The sequence below is a fragment of the Fukomys damarensis genome, unplaced genomic scaffold (assembly GCF_012274545.1).
Source record: "Fukomys damarensis isolate Sample0158 unplaced genomic scaffold, DMR_v1.0_HiC HiC_scaffold_4, whole genome shotgun sequence".
Lineage (NCBI taxonomy): Eukaryota > Metazoa > Chordata > Mammalia > Rodentia > Bathyergidae > Fukomys > Fukomys damarensis.
Genome location: NW_022900916.1, coordinates 19,180,234 through 19,202,335, shown reverse-complemented (window position 1 = coordinate 19,202,335; position 22,102 = coordinate 19,180,234). Strand labels below are relative to the sequence as shown.

Below are 22,102 nucleotides of genomic sequence, written 5' to 3'. Positions count from 1 at the left end.
ATTGCTGATGATAGCATGTGTATAAAGTTATAGTTTTAGACAAATTTAACAAACAAAATACATGGAGATTTGTTCATCTGGGCCACTAAGTATTGCTTGTATCCACTGTTTAAAAAGATATTTTAAAGTAATTGCACACTTCTGAAATAATGCCATTGTAATCAGTTTGCTCTGGAGAGGGGTGTGTTATGATAGGATGATCTGCTTATATATATATATATATGATCTGCTGTATATATTAAGATCCCAGCAAAAACATCTCCAAGGATCTGGAAAATTTTACAGATTATACTAGATGACTGCAGTGATATCATGCAAGCCATGCTGTTGTTGTATAAGTTGGTTCTCAGTCATTAACATATGTTTGAGGTTAATAATTTTTAAATATTTGAATTGCATTTGTGTAAATGTATATTACTTTCTCATTCCTTAATCCATATAATTGGGGAAAAATCCAAGAAGATACTTCTAGCAGATGTTGGAGCTGGAACAAGGCTCTTTTTTGATCATTGTGTTCCTTTGGAGTTGAGACTTTTATGATTCTGTAATATTACTAAGCTGAAACAGGTGTGGTCATTGGACATTATGGGTTGTGGATTGTCTATTGTGCTTTATTATCTCTTTCACTACCAGCAGTAAATCACAAGCATGTTCAATGGGAAGATGACTATAATCCCATAGGAGCTGTGTGTTGGGCTGAGATGAAGAACTAGAAATTGCTGATGATGGTGGGGGGAGCATAATCAACATAATCAACATAAGCAACATAATAGAATAGCTCTGGAATGAGCTGTGAAAAGCCAGTCTCTCATGACTGCTATCTGGAGTAGGAACCTTCAAACACTGCAATTTGAAGGCTATTGGAAACCTTGATGCTCATTGTCTGATAAGACAAAACAAAATAAAACAACAAAACAACAACAACGAAACAGTTCTCTCCAGTTCTGTAATTACAGATATCGAGATTATTTCCATTGTTTAACTTTTTATATCACCGTCACATACAAACATCTCTGGAAGGGAAAACACACTGAGCCAAGGTTTGCAAACTCAGTGCTACTGGGACCCGTAGGTTAGGAGTATGACCAGGGAAAATGGTGGGGATCACACACAAGAAGACAGCTTTGAATTTGCCACTGTACAGTAGTCAAATCACACCAGCTATCCACATATTTTATATGTTTCACTAATTTGTATGTTAGTACCAAGTTAAAAATATTCTGTACCTGCTGAACTATATACCAAATCTATTAATGGGGCCAGTTCAAACCATTATATGAGCCAGTGGAATATGTCAGTGAACTCTCAGAAGTTAGGAGAAATGAATTTTAATCTCAAATCTGCTAATTTGAATGACCTTAGGAAATCTGACTAAATTGGAAACTTCTTGAGATTTGAGTTTACATCCCTGTATCGATTAACAACCCCAAAGGAGACAGATGTCATACTCAGAGTAAGTTAAGGGAACTTTACTTAAGAAGAAACTAGTCATGAAATTCTGGATGGGAAAAGCACAAGCAGCCCTAGCAGCAGCATAGCTGTCATCACTGCAGGCCTGAAAAATGGAAGAAGATGAGGTTACTAGAGATGGAAAGAGAACATACACAAAAAGAGACACAATGGGCTGTGGTCAATCCGAGTCCATCAAAGGAACCTGTGAAGCGAGGGAGCCAGGGGAAAAATAACCTTGTCATTCTCCCTGCTTCTTTCAACTGATCTCCTGCCAAGGCTTCCCATTGGCTGAGCTCATGTGGAGACCACGGAGTTGGGGCTGGTGAATGTAACCCACATAGGCCAGGCCTCGCTTTCCTTCCTTTACAACATCCGAAACAACCTGGCAAATCTAGTTCGCATTGAATTATTATAGAATTCAGCGGTTTTGCCTTTTATTTAATTTCTAAAACGTAGATATGGAAGAGCTCTCTGAGGTACTTTGCAGCATTGATCTTTCCACTTCGTTATTTTCTGCTTGAGATGAGAATGAAAAAGGAACAAATTTGGGAACAATTCTGACTGTTCTTTGGATGCTTTATTCTAAAATCAGGTATCATATACTTTTCAACAAAAGCAAAAATAAAAACAAAACAACAAACCAAACAAAATCAACCTAAAATTAAAGCCAAAAGACACCAAAACTGAGATAACATTTTTTTGAGCAATATGATATGGCATATGAAAAATAGGGGAATGTTGAGTATATACTCCTATGGTCTCTGGGAAATTTTCACATGTTTACCTTCCAGAGTGAGCGTAGGGGTTGAAAGCTTTTAGTATTAATGTTGTTCGATGATTTAATAACAACATATCACTAGAATATGCTATGAATCATTAATAGACACTATTAATGCTTGATATATTATCACCTATCAATTTTGAGTGTTTGTTTCAAAAAGGTTACTAAAGACTTGACATGAGATATTAATTGGAAAAAACCTTAATAGTGCATAAATCCATTAACATTGACTATTAGACAAGGAAGGGAATAATAGGGAGGGGGGATGGGTAGGAAGATGGATTTGAGAAAAATATATTAAACACATCAAACCCCCCCAATGTGAAACTAGTAGGGAGGGGAGGGCAAGAGGCGTAGAGGACTTGTGAAAATTATCAAATTATATTATATGCATGCATGAGTCTGTCAGAATGAAGATTATTAATCTGTATAACCAGTAAAAAAATAGAAAAAATTTACTGAGAACAGTGACTCTTAAAAAAATAATGTTCACCAGGCCGGGGATTTAGCTCAGTGGTTTGGCCGCCTGCTTCTCAAGTGCAAGGGCCTGAGTTCAATCCCCGGTACTAAAAAATAAAAAATAAAATAATGCTCACTAACACAGACCAAAAACAACAAATATATTCTATGATAATTTTATTCCTCAACCTTACAAAAGAAAGCATTTGAATCTAGCAGCTCTTTAGCACTGGCTGTAATTGTAATCTATAGCAAGAATACACCTTCAGAATTAAGGTTGAAGGTCTGTGGCTTAAAGCAGGGTAGCCGCATAACTCTTTTGCGATTTCAAAACCTGTGACTCTTACCCATTTACATGGTGTCCTCCAGGAGTTATCGGCATAATCTACAAGCCACAGGAAGTTATAAAAGGGCATCATCATGATGCCATTTGCAGCTGATCTCCTCACATGGGACAGGGATGATTATGACACGGTTTCACAGAGTGAGACACATCCAGGGAATGAAGACAGCTGGGTGCCAAGCCACTTTAGATTCACATCAAAGTTGATCTTGAAACTTGGCATAGGTGAGGGATAGTGGGAAAGGAAGCATGTGGCTTTCAGAATTTTTTTCTTTAACGGAAAAGTACTACAAAGATAAAAGACAACAAGACAGAAGGAACAGTGGTGCCAGGATTTGCTTAGTGATTACACTGCCAAGCACAACCTTTGGATATACAAAGGATAAAAACCAATGCTAATTTTGCAATTTTTTCTTCACCTAGAAACAACATCTGTAACTGGAATAGTTTCCCTTTCCTTTCCTCACTCCCCTGGATTTACTTGCAAGATTACTCTGGACCTAATCCATTAGTGGTAGAACTTGACTCAAATACAAATTTGGATGTTGGGATTTTAGGGATGGGAACACAACAAAAAGATTAAATAGATAACCCATTAAAATTCTCTTTTATTTTGATCTTGTTACACAGCAATACAGAGTAGTGAAGAATAAATTTATTAGAACCAAATCCTTGAGTTTGAATCTTGGTCTTGCAATTTAGTGGTTAATTAATTGGAGCAATACAATATATGCCTTAGTTTCTTCATCTGTAAAATGGGGGAAGATTCCTATAAGGGCTCATAGTGTTATATAGTACTGCTTTTGTTACTGTTATTATTATATTTCTTAGGCTGATATTGGCTGTTAGTAAGGTAGGAAAATTTAAGGCAGACAGAAGCATCTTTGGGAAATATTCTGGATGAAATATTTTAATTTTAAATAAAAACACAACATTTTAATATTTTTAGTAGCTCTCAAAGGGAGATTTTCTTTTATTAACTTACTTTTTCTTTTATTTTGCCTTATACTCCTTGGCTAGTATTGCATTTGCTTCCTTTATTAATGTATCACTTCAGGGCTCACTCTCCCTTATTCATTTCTTCTATAAATGAACAAGAGCAGCATTTCTCTTGCATCACTCCTGTTTTTTCATAGTTTCAACAAAATATGACTATTCCATCATAAATGTTTAGATTATTACTTTAATCTATTTTATCTTTTTATAATTCAAATCCATTGATGGTTCACAACTCTTTAATGTAAGTATCTATTTCCAACATTCAAAAGAAAAAAATTATTTATATCACCCTTCCCTAAATATACTTTACTTTCTCTGTATATACTTATTTATAAATTCTACATAACCTTATCATGTATTAGATACATTCAAAAATATATATTTAAAAAGTATATCGGACAAAGTGAGACATAACTGAATACATCATTTTTTCTTGAACCACTCCAGTGGTTCATTAAGGCTTAAAAACAATATTGCTATGATCTGAATACTTGTGTCCCCTCTAACACACTTTATGTATTAAAACTTAACTCCAGTGTGAAGATAATAAGAGGTCTTTGAGAGGTGTTTGGGTCTTCAAGGTTCTATCCCCAGGACTGGATTACTGCTCTGATCATAGACACTGCATCTGTGAGGAACAAGACCTCACCAGTCACTGCCTTGATCTTAAATTTCTCAGGAATGTTTAGAAGTCACACAGTTTACAGCGTTTGTCATAGCAGACAGAAAGGGCTACAACAAACTTCACTAAATTAGCTAAAAATAATCCCCATATAATTTTGGAAAACTTATGGAAAATTTTATATTTATTTGAACTGTACTTCTAAGAATTTCTTTCTCATTTTTCAATTCAGTTACTACCCAATAAAATGCTGTGTCATCAGTACTTGTACATCATAAATGGGTTACCTTTGAGATTACAATCTGATTAATCCTACTCATATTTAGTAATTTATTTGCCATCACTTACTTTTATACTTGCCAAGATGGTTTATGCAAGTAAAATTCAGAATAACATAAATTGAAATAAAATGTGTAATACCATTCTAAAAAGCACTGGCTGAATGTCAGAAAAAGGTGTCCACTTTTCTCAAACTATATTTTAATCTTGGTCTTGTGAGAGGATATTTGAAGGAATTATAAACAGAGGCTTTGGCACAAAAACCTCTTTCAGCATGGTTTGCAGGTATAAAAATGTTTATACCAGTATATCCCTATTTTGTGGGGCATGTTTGTTTTCTATCCTTTAGAAACATTGTATTCCCAATTAATGCCTACACTTAACATGGCTAATTCCTTTTCATTTGTGTCTCTTTCATGTAAGAAAGCTACACTAGATACATTAAAGTTGTCATTTCTTTTTCTTTCTTTCTTTCTTTTTTTTTTTTTTTTTTTTTTGGTACCGGGGATCAAACTCGGGTCCTTGCCCTTGTGAGGCAGGTGGTAGAACCACTGAGCTAAATCCCCAGCAAGTTGTCCATTTCTGTACATGAAAAAAATTTTATTTCTTTTACTTTTCTATACAAGAAACAAATGTCATTTGGTAATTTAAAAATGATATCTAGCTTCTCTTCTGTTTTATGCTTGTTTTGCAAAGCCATTGTCACGCGAGTGACAACTATACATGCATACCTTATATTAATGATCAAACCCTCTTGGGATGAAAATAAAAATAATGTTATTATTGCATGCCCATACCATCTATTGCATATTTAATCTAAATCATGAAATACAGTGCTTACTTACATCGGGTTTTAGGTACTTTTTTCTTTAAGTTGATGGGAATTTCTTGGAGGAGTACATGCTATATTTTGTATCATCCATTTATGTAGCTTATGTGATAGGTCAATACCCTCTTGATAAGGAAGAATTAGTTTTGCTTTTCCAAACCACAGAGCTCTTAAATAGGTGAGGGACTGTTGACATGAGATGGACAGAGGCTCTCAAGGCCCACAGATAGCAAGGTGGTAAAAAATGTCACCTTATATTCCTCTACCTCTCTACCTCTACCTCTGCTCCCAAGCCATGTCAAAAAGGCCTGGGTACAGCTCTCCCTTCCTGTCAATGCTGGGCCTGGTAGTCAGTTCTTGGTTCCTGGCTGGCTGAGGTCTCTTTGTAACAGGTGAATACTAAATATACAGTTGATTAATTAATAGATAAATTAAAAGTGTTGGTGAGCTTTGCTGGAAGAGGCAGTTGAACACACAACTGGATTCAGCATGTGTTAGGATTTTATGGAAAAATGTTTCATAAGGATCATGTTTTTCTAATGTTCCGTATCATTTTTCCAACATTTTTTCAAGATCATTATCTCAACTCAGTATTACTCTCCTGATTCTCTTCTATATTCTCAATTAGGCAATTGGGTCCTTTCTCAGGTTGAACTAGGCATTCCAAATATGGTTTTGAAGCTCAAACAGATGACTTGTTACAGTACATGGACGCTACCCTTAGCACAAAGGATTATTGTTTAATAAAACAGAAAAATTTCAACAATGTGTATGAGACAAAGTAGGTTTCTGTGTAAATCTAATCGGTGAATGCCTTCTTTGATATGGTTTTCATACATTGAAATAGGATTTTAGGGCTAGTTGAGTCAGGCAGTTATGATTGTTTTATTTCTTCTTTTTTAAGTCCTCATATTCTTTTAACAGTGTTCTTAAAATGTTTTGCAACCATATCACAAAAGGCATTGATAGTGACATATTCTTTTAATTTGGTGAACCTTGGCAGAACTCAAACAAAATCTTTTCTTCAGTCATTACTAATTTGATGTTATTGGCCAAATTGTCTTTTCCCAGTGAAGATGAGACTTGAGATTTAAGGGGCTACATAGCAATGGCCTAAAGTGAGTAAATAGTTCACAATTACACCAGTCCCTGCCTATTTCTGTAAAGAAAACATTGCACATTAACTATTAGTAATAAGTTGAACATAAAGATTTTAAAGTTCTATTTCCAATTCCATCTCTGAAACATGATGACTTAACACAAGTCATTTCATTATTCTGCTTTAATTGTTTCATTTTGGATAAAATGTGTTATTTGTGGAGGAGAATCATATAGATTACTAAGTTATTGGGACTGGTTTTATCCTATCGTTGCAATGTTTCAAGGTCTATCATATTGGCTATAGTTAAATTGATTCTGTGTATTCACAAGCAGCATTCCAATTAAGTTCTATTGTTTTGTCTTTGGATTATTTATTATCAAGGCTAAGAATCTTAAACCTAATTCTGCAGGAAAAAGTGGCATAATTCAGGATAATAACAAACTTAGATAAAAACCACAGGGGAAAAAAATCATAAAGAGATGGTCTATACTTTGCTCATCATTATGTCTTCTTTTAGAACTGACTCTTTTATCATTTTGTATTATTTCTCTTTATCCTTGATAACTTCCCTTGTTCTAAAGTTGACTGTCTGAAATGAAGACACCTATTCCATACTTTCAGAAAACTAGTGTCAGTATATCTTTTCTATCCTTTTACTATAAATCTACGTGTCTCTATATTCACTATGGATTTATTATAGATAACACATAGTTGGGTCTTGTTTGTTGAGCTATTGTGAAAAACTCTGTCTTTCATCAGTATATTTAGACTATTAACATTTAAAGGTATCATTGATATAGTTGAATTAATACTAGCACATTTGTTATTGATTTCTATTCCTTTCCCCTTTTCTTTGTACCTATTTTATCTTTCACAGCTTTTCTACCTTTTTTATTTTTTAAAATTGAGTTTATTGGTACAATCTAGGTATACAATACAGTTACATTCATTACAGGGATCCTGTACCTTCACATGACAGGTCTTGGTTCTCATTTTTTCCCCTTGTCCCTGTCCTCCTTCACCCCCTCCTCCCCTTCCCATTTACAAACACTTAATTCCATTTTTTCATTTTCTCATATTTTTTTCTCTTCCCTTATTGCCTTTCCCCTACCCTTCCCACTTTCCCTACACCTTTATCCCTTTTCTTCCTATTTCACATGATCAATTATGTCATTAGGATCTTATGTACTATTAAAGGTCTTCACACCAGAGAAACTATACAGTATTTACACATGTGCAACTTATTTATTTCACTTAGGAGTATATCCTCAATATGTGTCTGTTTTCCTACTTATGAGTCTAATTTCTCATTATTTATGGCTGAATAGTATTCCATTTTATAGAAAAACCACATCTTAAAGAATGAAAAATTAGAGTCATTCATTTGACCCAGAGGGATGGCTGGGTCAAATGGAATCTCTAGTGCCAGCTCTTTGAGTCTACCTTTTTGGTTTTATTTGAGCATTAAAATTTTTTTCTATACATTTTATTGCATATTACCATGTTATAAAAACAAAAGCATCCCATTCTTAAACTTATTTTTCTCTACATTTTATTGTAGATTACATGTTATAAAAACAAAAGCATCCCATTCTTAAACATATTTTGAATCTATTCATTTAAATGAAAACATATGATGCATCACAAAAACAGGTAAGTATAAATCTACTCTTAAAATTAATTAATCCAGAAATATCTATAGTGTTTGGTGACCCTGTACCTAGTATCACAGAACATAAATAAGGCTTCTGTGCTTCATAGAATATATGGGTCAGTGGAAATCAACCAATAATTGAGTGAATAGTTAAATATTTTTTATAAATATTGGGAAACAAATTTCTCTAGGCATTATTATTGTTCTTCCAAGAGACTTATTGATTCAAGTGAGATTAGTCTGGATATTTTTTTAGTCTATAAACTCTTTGGGGTCCAGTACAATTATAGGCTAATCAGAAACAGTGAAACTTTCTTTGATGTCTTTTTTTTTTGGTACCAGGGATCAAACTTAGGACCTTGTGCTTGCAAAGCAGGTGGCATGCGAACCACTGAGCTAAATCCCCGGCCTGAAACTTTCTTTAATAAAGATAAGTTTGCTCAAAAATCCTTGGGAATCAGTCTTATTTTGAATAAGTACATTTTAGTCAAAGGTATGGAATTGTCTTAATTAAGAATTACTATGTAATGCATCCTAAAGCCAACTGACCACTAACATGCTATTTCCAATTATGATGATTCCTTGATTTGAGATAGAAAGTATGAAAATATTGACAGCTATAATAATGCCACTGTCTCTGCTCCCTAAAGAAAAATCTTGTTGTTTCAATATAAGAAATTCACTGACTCAAATGAATGTTAATTAAAGACAGTTTCAGTAAGACTGGGGAAAATAAAATCTTCTAAATATATAGAAAGCTTAGGAAAGAATTCATCATTATAATGAAGAATGATTTTTCCAATAGTCATACTTCCATGAATGATTTTTTTTTCAGTACTGTGGGTTGAACTCAGACCTCGTGTTTGCAACAGGCGTGGTAACACTGAGCTAAATCCCTGGACCAATGAATGCTATTTTTATATGCCCTGGCCAACTTATCCAATGGACTAAGAACCTATCATATGTATCAACCAACTAACTTCCATTCCTACTTGAATGGCTGCTGCAAATTGCTGAAATTCTTCCTTGGTTAGTGAAAGAAGAGCAGCTCCAAATGCTATGTTATCCTGTGGATTTATTTCAAAAGAACTTCTGCTGCTAACAACTATTACTCATCCTCCATATGAGAGAAGTTTCAAATCATCACTAAGCTTTACATTAGTTAACATTTCAGTAATCACATCAATCTCTTTTTCAAGAGTTTTCTCAATTTCATCAATATAATTAATTTTTCTGTGATTAAACAGTTCAAGAACTCCATTTTCCAAAACAATTCTGTTCCTTCTCAGTACCAGCTGTACCCAAAACTTTTGAGCCATATGCTCTAGTGGCTTGTTATGTTCTAATTCAACTCCTCCACTAACCCCATGAACCAGAACCCTTTCTCCAGCCTTCACACAGGCACCGTGGAGCAGAGCTCTTTAGGCAATAAAGCATGCAGTAGTGATGGTGACTCCTTGTTTGAAGTCTGGTTTTCAAGCAGTGTGTAAACAGTGTGATCTACTATGAAACTATACTTGGTTTAACCTTTGAGATTGTGATGCTATGAAAGCCTCTGTTGTCTTTCTTGGAAGTAGATACATCATCTCCAACAGATTGTTAGCCCAGTCATGTCAGAGCCAGGAATATGGGGTAAAGTGGTTTGCTACTTTAAGCACTAGAACAGTATATCTACACTAGTTTTGCACCATGTAAGTGGACTTTGACTAGAATTTGATGATCTTTTGGAATCCTGTACTGTAACATCCAGCTGGAGTTTCTTCCCTTCTCATCTACCAAAAAGCTCTAATAGCTTTCATCAGTTTCTGTCCAGGTGCCACGATGATCTACAAAGCACCTCTAGAGTAGGAATCAAAATCTGCTAGGCCTCCTTCAGACTCTACCAAAGAAGTAGGCAGGCCAGCTTTCTGTAACTTTTGTCTTATTTGAGCATTTTATATAATTCTCTTTTTCTCATTTTAAAAATATCAATTATATCACTTTAAAAAACTTTTCTTAGTAATTGTCTGCAACATACATGCACAACTAATCAAGTCTTCACTTATACTTCCTAACATTTGATTGGCCAGAGAATGCCACATAAGTAAGTAAGGTGGGACATTATAGTCTCACTTTATATCTAATTCCACAACTGCAGATGAAAAATATACAAAAAAATTGCATCTCTATTGAACATGTGAAGATTTTTTCTTGTCAATATTCCCTAGACAATGTAGTATCACAATCTTTCACATAGCAGTTATATTGTAATAGGTATTATAGGTAATGTAGATATGATCTAAAATATATAGGGGGATGCATATGGATTACATGCAAATACTACACTGTCATATACAAGAAACTTGAACATCTGTACATTTTGGTATCTGTGAAGTGTCTTGGAACCAATGCCCTATGGATAACAAGGCACAACTCTTGTCTTATTGGAAGAAGCCGAAAAGTAAGTATGGGAAGGGCAGTGGGATACAAGAATGGGTAAAGAGTGGAAGTAATTAGTTAAGTCTACTACACAAATCTTCATCAAAATCCAGTCTATGTCTCAGATATTGGAACACTGAAATGACTTAATCCTTGTCAAAGTATTTGCAGTTATTCATCATGTACATGTGAAATGTTGAATTGGATTTCTTTGAATTTTCATTATATTCACTATGAAGTATTCTTTAGATGAAAGATTTAAAGCTTATTGTTCTGCAACATGGCTTTGTCAGAGGCACTTGATACAAATAAATAAATAAAACATTCAACTTAAAAAATCACTATCTTCAGAATTGATTCTGACCAGATCATGAGAAAAAAAAAACAAAACACACATACAAAAAAACCAAATGCTCATCTCTTCAAAAGCTTGAATGATTTTACATGGTGACTAATAGAAATTTGTCATTCTTAGGTAATGAAAACAAAGGAAAGCAGTCACAGTAAAAATATGAATAGTGTATCAATAAAATATGGACTCAGGTCTGTTCTAGCATCCCTAAATACAGTGTTTCACAGAAATTAAATAGTCATCCAACCCAAAGTTTTAAAGAAGAAAACACAGAATGTGTCCACTTATTAATCCCAAGAATATTGTTTGAAGCCTAGGGATACAACTTGATTGTTTGGACCTCTGTGTTATCTATTGTACAATGATGGGGTAGGGTAGCTGACACTAAAATGTCTTCCTCTGTGAGGATATTCATATTCTATTACATTACCAAGTTGATAGTGCTCATTCCATTATTAGTGAACTATTTGTACTAGAAAACAGTATTCTATGAAGAAGTCATTTTTGCACCCCTTGTCTTTAGGGACAGCCTTTAGCAAAATTGTAAAGTGGGCTAGAAATTTGTTTTGGCTGCTGATAAGGTTGAAACAACCAATGAAATATCAGTAGTCATTTAGACATTCTAGATTACGTGAATTTATTCATCCAGGGCTTATTGAGCAAATTTTAGGTGCTGTTATAGGAGCACAAGATACTGTGTTGAATAAAACAGATAGGATTCCTTACTCCACACTTCTGGTGAAGAGGGAATTTGTTTAACCACAGTGAAAAACTGTTTGGCATATCTACTGAAACTGAACATATGCATACCCTATGACCCAGTAATTCCACTGCTATGTATAGATGCCTCAGAGGAGTGTACATATGTTCACCAAAAGACATTACTTTTCATGAACATTTATTTATAGCATTATTTGGAATATTTCCAAGTAGACATTATCCAAATGCATATCAATAATGGAAGAGACAATTAAACTTGGTATATTCACATAAAATAATTCAGGGCAATAAGAATGAATAATCTAAACTTTTCTATCCATATAAGGAAATACTTGACATAATTAACTAATGAAGAAAAAAGGTTTATTAAGCTTCCCAGTTTTGGAGGTTCCATGCAAAGACTTGGCAGACTCAATGCTTTGGGTCTTTGAAGGACATAGAGGTGGAAATGGCAGAAAATATGTGATGGACCCTCGTGGACAGAAAGAAAAAGAGAGGAAGAAAAAGGGACTGGGCTTCCACAGCCCCCAACAGAGTAATATCCCCAGTAATCTAAGGACATCCTTAGGCCTCATTTCCCAAAATTTCCATGACCTCCCAGTAGCACCATTCTGGAGAGCAAGCCTTTAACACATGGACCTTTGGGAGATACTTACTGAAATCATAGCATTCTACACCTATACCAGTAATATGAATCTCATAAACATCATACTAAGAAAAAGAAGCCAGACACAAAATGGTCTATTCTTTATAATTTCATTATATTAAGTCCAAGAACAGGCAAAAGTAATCTTAGCTCTTAGAAGTCAGAAAATATTTACAGTTGGAATACAGTAATTGGGGTGTTGTTCATCTTTTATTAAAGAAATCTCCCTCCCTAAGAAAAGTGACTATGGGTAGCTTACAATTTAGAGATTGAGAAAAATAAGAAAATAAATAAATGGCACCAAATACAATGAAGGAAGTGAAGAGATTGTGGTAAGTACCGAATGGGGAAAATGCACTAGGCAAATGATCCTCATTCGGTAATCATAATCAATATATACAGAGCCAGAAGTGATTCAAAGCTGCTGTTTGCCTTCTGATTCTGAACACTTATTTAATAGGAGGGACTCCATCCCTAGTGAGGAATGTAGATTGGTCAGATGATTGTAATGATTTTGCAGTGTGCACAACTATGCAGTGTTCCTTTCCTACTCTTGCTTTAAGAACTGTACTTATTTTGCTCACCATATCTATGTTTGCTCCTCCCCATTCTGCTACAATCTGTTCTCTTTTATTTTCCCTGCCCTGATGGATGTACTAACAATCAGCAGCCATTTGAGGACTTATAATGGGGATTGGTGATACTGAGAATATTTGAGTGGCTGGTACTTTGACTTCACTATGGATAAACATAATTTAGATCTATTTATAATTTTTAGTAGTTGAAACCCAAATATTGGATGCATTTTTTCAAACTACAAAATCATCTTTTGTGGCTATTTCTGGCATGTATTTTAAAACAGTAAAATCCGTCAATTTAAAAAGACCCCCACTGTGTTGCTGTAGTAAATGAATATTGATAGACTGAACTCTAAGTTCTACTTGAGTCCAATTTAGTCACCTGTCTGAAAGTAGGTTGCATTATACCAATCTCCCTGTGAAAGACCCAGAGGTACTAGGTTATGTAATGAACTAATAATAAAGTCTTTATCATCACTTTTTTTGCAATTAATTTGTGACCAAAAAAACTCACTTTCTCTAATTACTACCAATGTTTAGAAGCACAAAATGTGTTTACAACATGCTGTTAATATGCAGCAGAGTAAGTAAGCTCTAAGAGATGCAATCCTAATTGACGAGAAAAAGATTCATCTCCATTTACTCCACGCTCCCTAAATTCTTAGCCTGGTCTGCATGTTGCTGACTGTCATTTCACATCATCAGTGTGAGAATCAACTGATCTCGACACTGAATTCTCCAGTCTTTGAAGGGGACAACAATTTGAACTCTCTTTTTGACATGAGCTATTTTAAGTCTACTCTTAACTATTTGGGATCCAATCATCTATGATCTAATTATCTAGTTCTCTATTTGGGGCTTTGCCTCTTCTCCTCGCTTGTTCTTTGTTTTTTTGGCTAATTCACTCCTCATTAATTGAACCAAATAGGAGGTAGACAGGGTAAGAAAAGAGGAGGGACTTAAATGGTCAATTGAGCAGCTGAATACAACTTTGGACTTCTTAGAATTTTTACAATAAAAGCCAGGCGGAGATAACATTATCAATTGATTCAGCAAAGGGGTATTTAGGAGAGTAAGAAAAATTGTATTTAAATTTAAACCTTAGGGAAAACAAATTTAAATAGTTCATAAAATGTGATTATTTTCTAACTTGCAAGTTCTTGATTCAATTTCTGAAAGCAAAGATAATAGTATCTTGAATGGTTAATTTCTAAAATATATTCTGTGACTTCTGATTTCTTCAGAGTAATTTCTTGAATTATATATTTGGAAGAAAAAGTGAAAGTCGTCTAAAGAAAGGCATATCCTTGAGAATGGATGTACCTGTGTTCAAACACACAGTGATACTTTCTTTCTCTGCTCAAACACAAGATTATGGGTTTTGGAAAAATAGAAGCTTAGATAAATCTGAATTTTAATCGAAAGTATACCTATTATTTATATATATGTACACACATAAACACAGGAGAGAAATTACAATGTTTTTTGGAGAAGGGAGAGCTTAAAATATTAGAAATAAATTCAACACAAACTCTAATTTTTTTTTTAGTCTTTTTCATAATGAAAAAAATTGGGGACAATTGACAATTCTAGCAAATAAATGGTTAAGCAAATACTTCAAAATTTATAATGAGAATGCATATTCTTAATTTTGGAGAGTTAATTCCTTCATTCACAAAGTATTTATTGATTTATTTATTAAGGTATACAAGGGACTCTTATCACAGGAGATGCTGCAGAGATATGGACAATTTATTGTCCACACAGCTTTTGTTATGGAATCAAATGACCAAGGAGCACCAGAATGGGAAAAATTCAACAGTGCAACCATGAGAACAGACCACAAAATCTGCTTTAATGATTAACTGCCAAACTTCCAACACTTCTGTGGGTGGCAGGTTGATTGCCTAGACAGGTATAAAGCAAGCATTCGCTCAGGACATGCTTTGCCTTTTTATTTATAAAAGTGCTTAGGGGCACACAAGTTGGTACTGGTTGGAACCCCTCAAACACCATCACGAATTTTCCTGAAAAGGAAGGGCAACCTGGAAAACAGAAGGCCACCATTCTTTCATAAGCTTCTTAAAAATAAAAAAAGAACTCACAATGGATAAAGTATTGGGTTAGACACCGAGAAGAATGTAATAAAAGAAGGAGGTATCATTTCTTCCAGTCAAATGCAATGATATAGAACCCAAGAAATAATAAGCAATGTTAGCATTGAGTTTTCTTTAGAGTTCATAACAAATGTTCATACACAGACACACACACATATATATTTCATAAAAATTTTATTCTGAAAACAATCCTGTGAGGTAAGACAGGAAATGACATTGTTGTACCCAATTTATATAGGAAGAATTGAACTTAGTAAAAATGAAAATGAGTTCTTCAAATATTACAGCACTAAGGATATAGTAAGATTCAACTTGGTTCCTCCCACTTAGTGATTCATTATGTTTTTTACCACATCTTACTTTTCCCTGTAAGATTGTTATTGGTACTGTACATGGACTCACTCATTCATTTATTTATGTATTTATTGAACTGCTTCCATTTTCTAGCTATTGCAAAAAATGCTGAACATATAAAAATGAGGTATTGTCTGCTCTCTGTTTGCACACATGTGAATTGCACTTTATCTTATAAAACTCTTCACAGAAACAATAATTATTACATCCTATGCAATGTATCATTATTCCTTATATTTTGCAGACAAGAAAACAGAGGATTAGAGAAATTTTATAACTTGCCAAAGATCAGAAAGATAGTATGGGCTCAGAAGGGGCAGGGGATAAAAAAAAGAAGAATTAAGATGTATTACATACATGTATCAACTCCTCATCTCCTCATGATAAACATAATTGCTATGTACTGCAAACATGTACTATAAAAAGCAAAGACAGACCTCAGGGAGAGTCAGTCATTACTTAAGCATAAAATGGATATGAAGTACAGGACATGAGCTCTAAATTTTGCTGGACACGCATCTTTCACTAAAGACATTTTATCATGTTATTAGCACACATTTTTAGTATGCATCGTTAAAAAGTTTAAATAGTATACATGTGCTACTGTACTAATGTTACTCTACAAAAATCACAAAAATACAAACAGAAGTTTTACTATTTACTCCCTGTACTCTACTGGATTATTTTACATATCTTCAAGGATACACAGTCTTTCTTTGGAGATCAGTGCTATAACAGACAATGAATTCTGAACAAATACTAAAGACAAGCAATCACTGTGGGTAAGTGGTAGTTGCACTGAGTTGTGGGTGTATATTACATGATGGGTGAATAATCAGCAATCTAGAAAAATCTGATCTTCAGAACCAAGCATGAATCTGAGAACATTAGTGAAATATCAGTTTTCTATATTCACTTGTACCAGTTTCTTTCTGGGTTCACTCTTCAGCTTTTTCACAACCTGACAATCAAAAAGGAGGATTACAGAAAGATTGTGAACAAATGAATGTCTGCTCTACAAGCACAAAAAAGAGAAATATATTTCATTCATGTAATAATCATACAAATCCTTTTTAAAACTCAAAAGAAGGGAGGGAGTCTTTGAAGCTTAGAAACATTTGATTTCAATTCTCCATTAGCTATTAATATAATTTGTGCTGTCACAATAACTGCACCCCTCTATGACAAGGGTTAGTTTCCATTCACAAAGAAGAGCTCACTTTTCCCTCCAAACTCTAGTTGAGCTCCATTTTAATTACTTATTTATAATTTGTACAAACTGTCTCTCATAAAAAAGTTTCCACTTCAAATGCAACCATTTGAAATTCAATTTTTTACGTAGATCTTAGCTCAGTGAGCAGTTTTACTAGGAGAAAAAAGAAAATTTTAATTCACTCTTTCTTTGAAAGATCTAAAACACATAATTTGGGAGCTTATAATCTTTTTTAAAAAAATTCCAAACCAAACACACACACACATGCACACTTACACATAAAACACCCCCTACACCTTCTAAAATTAAACAAGTAAACTAATAATAAAAGTTTCCATTTGTACAGTTATATTATTCAATTTCAGAAGTCAAAATTTACAGTGTATTTTCTGGGCATGGTGACTTCTGGAATTTTGCAACATGGCCTCGGCCCCTATTAAGTCAGAACAAATTACTGGGAAATGAAAATATGGATTTTTTAAAAGAATAATTATGTCTCCATGTTACTTGAAGCCTCTTTGAAAAACTAATTGAACATATTTAAAATTAAAAAAAAGTCTTTTCAAAGTTCACCAACAAAGACCATTAAAAATTGAGTCACTGTGCAATTTTGGGAATATTTCATCATGAATAGAGAGCTCAATTTTGATTTACATAACGCTTTTATTTAAGAAGAATTTTAGTATTTTTTTGACTTATGTCAGTAAATTTTTGAGTTTTTTTTTAATGCAACCAAAGACTTAGCACATATGCGATGATTTGGGAAATAAATCTTAGGACATAATTCAAATGTTGAAGGCAGATGATAAAATGAGTAAATAGAAATATTTGAAGGAAAAATAAATTTATCCTATGGGATGATGATGTAAGAACAATTATTCGAGATAAAATGACATATTAATTTCTAAGGCATCTTGCAGTTTTCAATGCTTTCTTCGCTTACCACTTCTTATTTTATGCAAGGAAGTTTGCGCTAGAAGATAGTGTTTACTGGAGAATAATTTACTGTAACATTTTGAAAAAAATCTACTGAAACATAGAAGAGTTGAACCTCATTACAAAGAGTACTAAAAACAGATTAGAAACATTGTCTTATATCTGCAGAGGCAACTATAGGCTGACAGATCTGGGGTCTAAGCCCATCACTTGTTTTAGCAAGTCACTAATTTCTGGTTCCTTATCTGTAAAAAGGGAGCGGTAGTAAGTTTTGTCGCACAAAGTAGTTGAATAAATTATTCACATCAACACCTAATGATGTGCCTGATATGTAATATATATGATTTGCTATAAATGTTCAACATGCTTGTATCACCATCGAGTAAAATTTGGTATACATAATGAATGCTCTTGTGTTCAACTCGTTATACAATATTGCCCTCTCTTCACCCTCATCAGTGATGAGTTGTTAAACTATACCAGGGTTTCTGCCTGTGTGGAAATCTAGCACAGTGATTATCAACATAGCTGTTTTTCAAATGAGCCCTTCCAAGCTCCTGTCTCATGTTGTGATTTAGCATCTACACTTGTAAGAACCTTACAGATGATTTTGATATGTGGTTCAGCTGAGAACTACTAGTCTAGGTTGTGTGCCAAGAAGGAAGTGAGCCTGCTTTTTATCTCCAAGCTCTCCAGTTTATCAGGGCAAAGCTGTTTTTGCCTTAGTTGCTGTTATTACTAGGTGAACTTTCTTTGTATTCACATGAAGTGGAATAGAAGCCAAAATAAATCAGGTAATGGCAAAGAGTAAAGGTAACCACTTCCCCTACTTCATCTGAGTTTTTTCATCTGTTGATGACTTTTTCCATTGTTTTCTGGCCTGACATATATACTTATGTTCTTCAGATTTGTAAGTGGGAAGAAAGCTCCTAAAGACAGGACTGTTAATCCAATTTTAGTTCCAATATATGAAGCAGCAATTTATAGTTCAAGTGTAGCATATATGATTTCAAATGGGAAGTCTCATTCATCAAGTTTGTTGAAGTGGGAGCCCTTAACAGCCAGATTTTCTGATGCTGGGGCAAAAATATCTGACACTCACAATTTAAAGGAAGAGAGGTTTAATTTGGCTCATGCTTTCAGTACATGGTTGGCTGTCTCTGAGGCAGAAATATCATGTGGCACGTGGCTGAGTAAACCCACTCATCTCAGGGCTGCCAGGAATCAGAACATAAAAGAAAAGCTCTAGCGAGAGAGACCCCCAAAGACAGGTCTCCAGTGACCCACCTCCTCCACGTGGGCCCCACCTCCTACCAGCACGTTCAGCTATGAATATCATGGATTAGTCATTGAGGAGCATGGTGTCCCCATCATCCAACCACAGCTCAAGGGTCTCTTACTCCAGCTGAGATGACAAACTTGATTGATGGCCACACAGAGCCCATGTCATATGAATAGGGTTAGGTAGGTGAAGTTCATAACGTTCCTCTCATTGTTACCACCAATGGGTTATCAAAAACTGGTATTTGAGTAGTCATTTTGTTGAAGCAAGTTTGTGCATCTTTAGTACACACTGGGGGCCTTTGGCTCCCTACACAACATAGTCTAAGTTTACTGTTCAGAAACTCCTGGTTGGCTTAGTATATAACTCTTAGTGCAGAAATAATGCCCATATTATTTTGCAGAAATTTCTCTATTTTAGAGAAAGTGGCCACAACAAAATTGAATATAAAATGAATGGGGGTATAATTCTTTTTAAATTTAATATTCATTTATATCTGGTTCATACCTACACTGAAATAATCTAAGGAGGCATATTAAAGATACAGATGAGCTGGGCACAGAGGCTTATGCCGTATATCTGGAAGGCTGAGTCAGGAGGATTGCAAAGTTTGAGCCTAGCCTGGGCAACTGAGAAAATTAATGAGACCCTGTCATCAAATGAAAATATAAAAAAATAACTGGGGATGTAGCTCAGTACAATGGACTTGAGTTTAATCCCCATCACCACACTCATACCCACAAAATTGAGGATCTCTGGGGTCTCAGACATACTGAATAAACATTTTGTTAGTAAGTGCTAGAAATATATTTTCCAGAATTATTATATAATACAAACTATTATTTTAAATATTTTGTATAACATCGTTATTATACAATATAGCACTTTACATTATATAAATTACTTTAAAAAACTATACAATTGTTCTCAAGCAATTCTTACGAAAAGTTACATCTTAATATGGTTAAGTCAAATTTATCTTTCAGTCTTAAGGGTAATTATTTACTGTTAGTTTTTTTGCTATCAGTAAAAACAAAGCAGACAATTGAAGTTAACTTTGCAAAAATATTGAGAAAATGAAAGGTAATTTTATTGTGTAGTGTTACATAATCTTCATTATCTATAGAGAAACCTCAATTCTGAGCATCACTTTTATTGTGTCAGAGGTTAATAGACTCTATCATTTACACAAGATGCATAATGGCAAAACAGGAGTTAGAATTCATCAGCTCACAGAGATGCTGGGCCTGACTCATAGAATAATAACTTTATTTCCTCTGGCTCTGACTCTAACAGTTAAAGAGTAAACCATGGAGATGTTAATTAGTGTTTGTGAGCAACACCACTATTCATATCAGGAAACGGTACTAAAGTAATATGTATGGTCGAGGAGAAGGGCAAGGACTGGTAGTGTTAATCTTGAATTAACACAGAAAATATAAAATTCTTTAATTATAATAAATCTGTAGGATTCATTTTCCAGGTTATACTGACACGTCAAATCAATGAATGAAAAAAATCAAGCTCTCTGTCTTTCTAATATAAAAATAAAAGCCAGTTCTATTTAGTGTGCACATCTAAGTACTTTGAAAATTAAAGACAACTGGAACTAATAAATAATTATAGTAATGTTGAAGGATATAAAATTAGCATTAAAGAGTCAAGTGGATTCTGTGTATCATTCCAGCAATAAACAAGAGGAGTTTAAAAAATAAATACACAATACCTTTGCTGTGGCTTAAGCATAGGCCCACAAGGGGCCCTACAGTAAAGGCTTGGTCCCCAGGGTAGTGTTAAGATATGGTGCAAGTCCTTTTATGAGGGTGTGCACTTGAAAAGTACTGTCGGATCCTTATCTTTTTCTTTCCGCTCTAGTTTGAGATGTAACTGTTGCTCTAATAGGTGTTCCAGCCATGATGTGCTGCCATCTACCCTCACCAGAAGTAAAACAATGGCTTCCCACCCTGTGTCCACGCTTCAACATTGGCCCTCCAAGACTGTGACCTAAATAAACTTTTCAAAATATATAAGTTGGCTCCCTCAGGTATTGTTTTGTAATGCAAAGCTGATTAATGCTGTATAGTCATTTACATAAAAACCATTCAAAATATGTAAGATGCAAATGAGAAAAAAATACAAAATTGTGATGAAAGACATCAAAAACACACTAAAGGTGTTCCATGTTCATGGAGATAAATTATATCAAGATGTCAGTTTCTCCCAATTTGAGCTACAGATTCAATGAAATTTAAATCAAAATCTCCGAAAGCTATTTTATGAATCTTATCAAACTAATTACAAAGTGTATGTGGAGGAACAAAAGATTCCAAATAGCTATGAAGTATGGAAGAACAAAGTTGAAATATTGACACTATCTGACTTGAAGAAATATTATAAAGCTACAGTGATCTAGCGAGTGGGATACTGAATAATAGAAAGAACCCCAAAATAGATCTACATAAATATAAATCATTGACAAAGAACAAAGGCAACAAATAGTTCAGGACCAACTGGACATCTTAATGAAAAATAAATAGATCTAGACATAGACCTTATAGCCTTCACAAAAGTTAGTTAAAAAATAGATTACAGGTTAAACATAAAATGCAAAAGTGTATAGTTTCTAAAAGATAAAGTAAAGCGTGTGCATATATATATATATATATATATATATATACACATATATATATAAAGACTAATAATAGTATGTTATGCATCGATAGCAGCAACAGCTTTTCCAGGTTCTGCAGTCATTTGAACAAAATTATAGACATTCAGCACATTCCATTAAAAAAAAAACAAAACAAAACAAAGAAAAGAATAATATCCAGACAACAGCAAAGTTCTGTTGCTGCTGTGGTACCTGGCAGCATTTTTTCTATTAGCCTCTTAATCATCATCTGGAAAGAGAACATTCTAGAGTAATATCATTAAATGTAGCTGTGATAAAGCACGGTCCCTACTAT

At 34.2% G+C, this 22,102-nt stretch overlaps 1 long non-coding RNA gene and 1 pseudogene across 1 annotated transcript in view; both read right to left on the bottom strand.

The window, feature by feature from the left end:
- Nucleotides 1-9,370: 9,370 nt before the first annotated feature.
- Nucleotides 9,371-11,738, bottom strand: LOC104875695 (annotated as a pseudogene).
- A 3,843-nt stretch (nt 11,739-15,581) lies between these two features.
- The window catches only part of LOC104875658, a 12,979-nt gene continuing 6,458 nt past the window's right edge, over nt 15,582-22,102 (bottom strand). Inside the window, exon 3 of the long non-coding RNA XR_784136.3 lies at nt 15,582-16,666. This is a non-coding gene — a long non-coding RNA (uncharacterized LOC104875658). The remainder of the gene's footprint in view (nt 16,667-22,102) is intronic.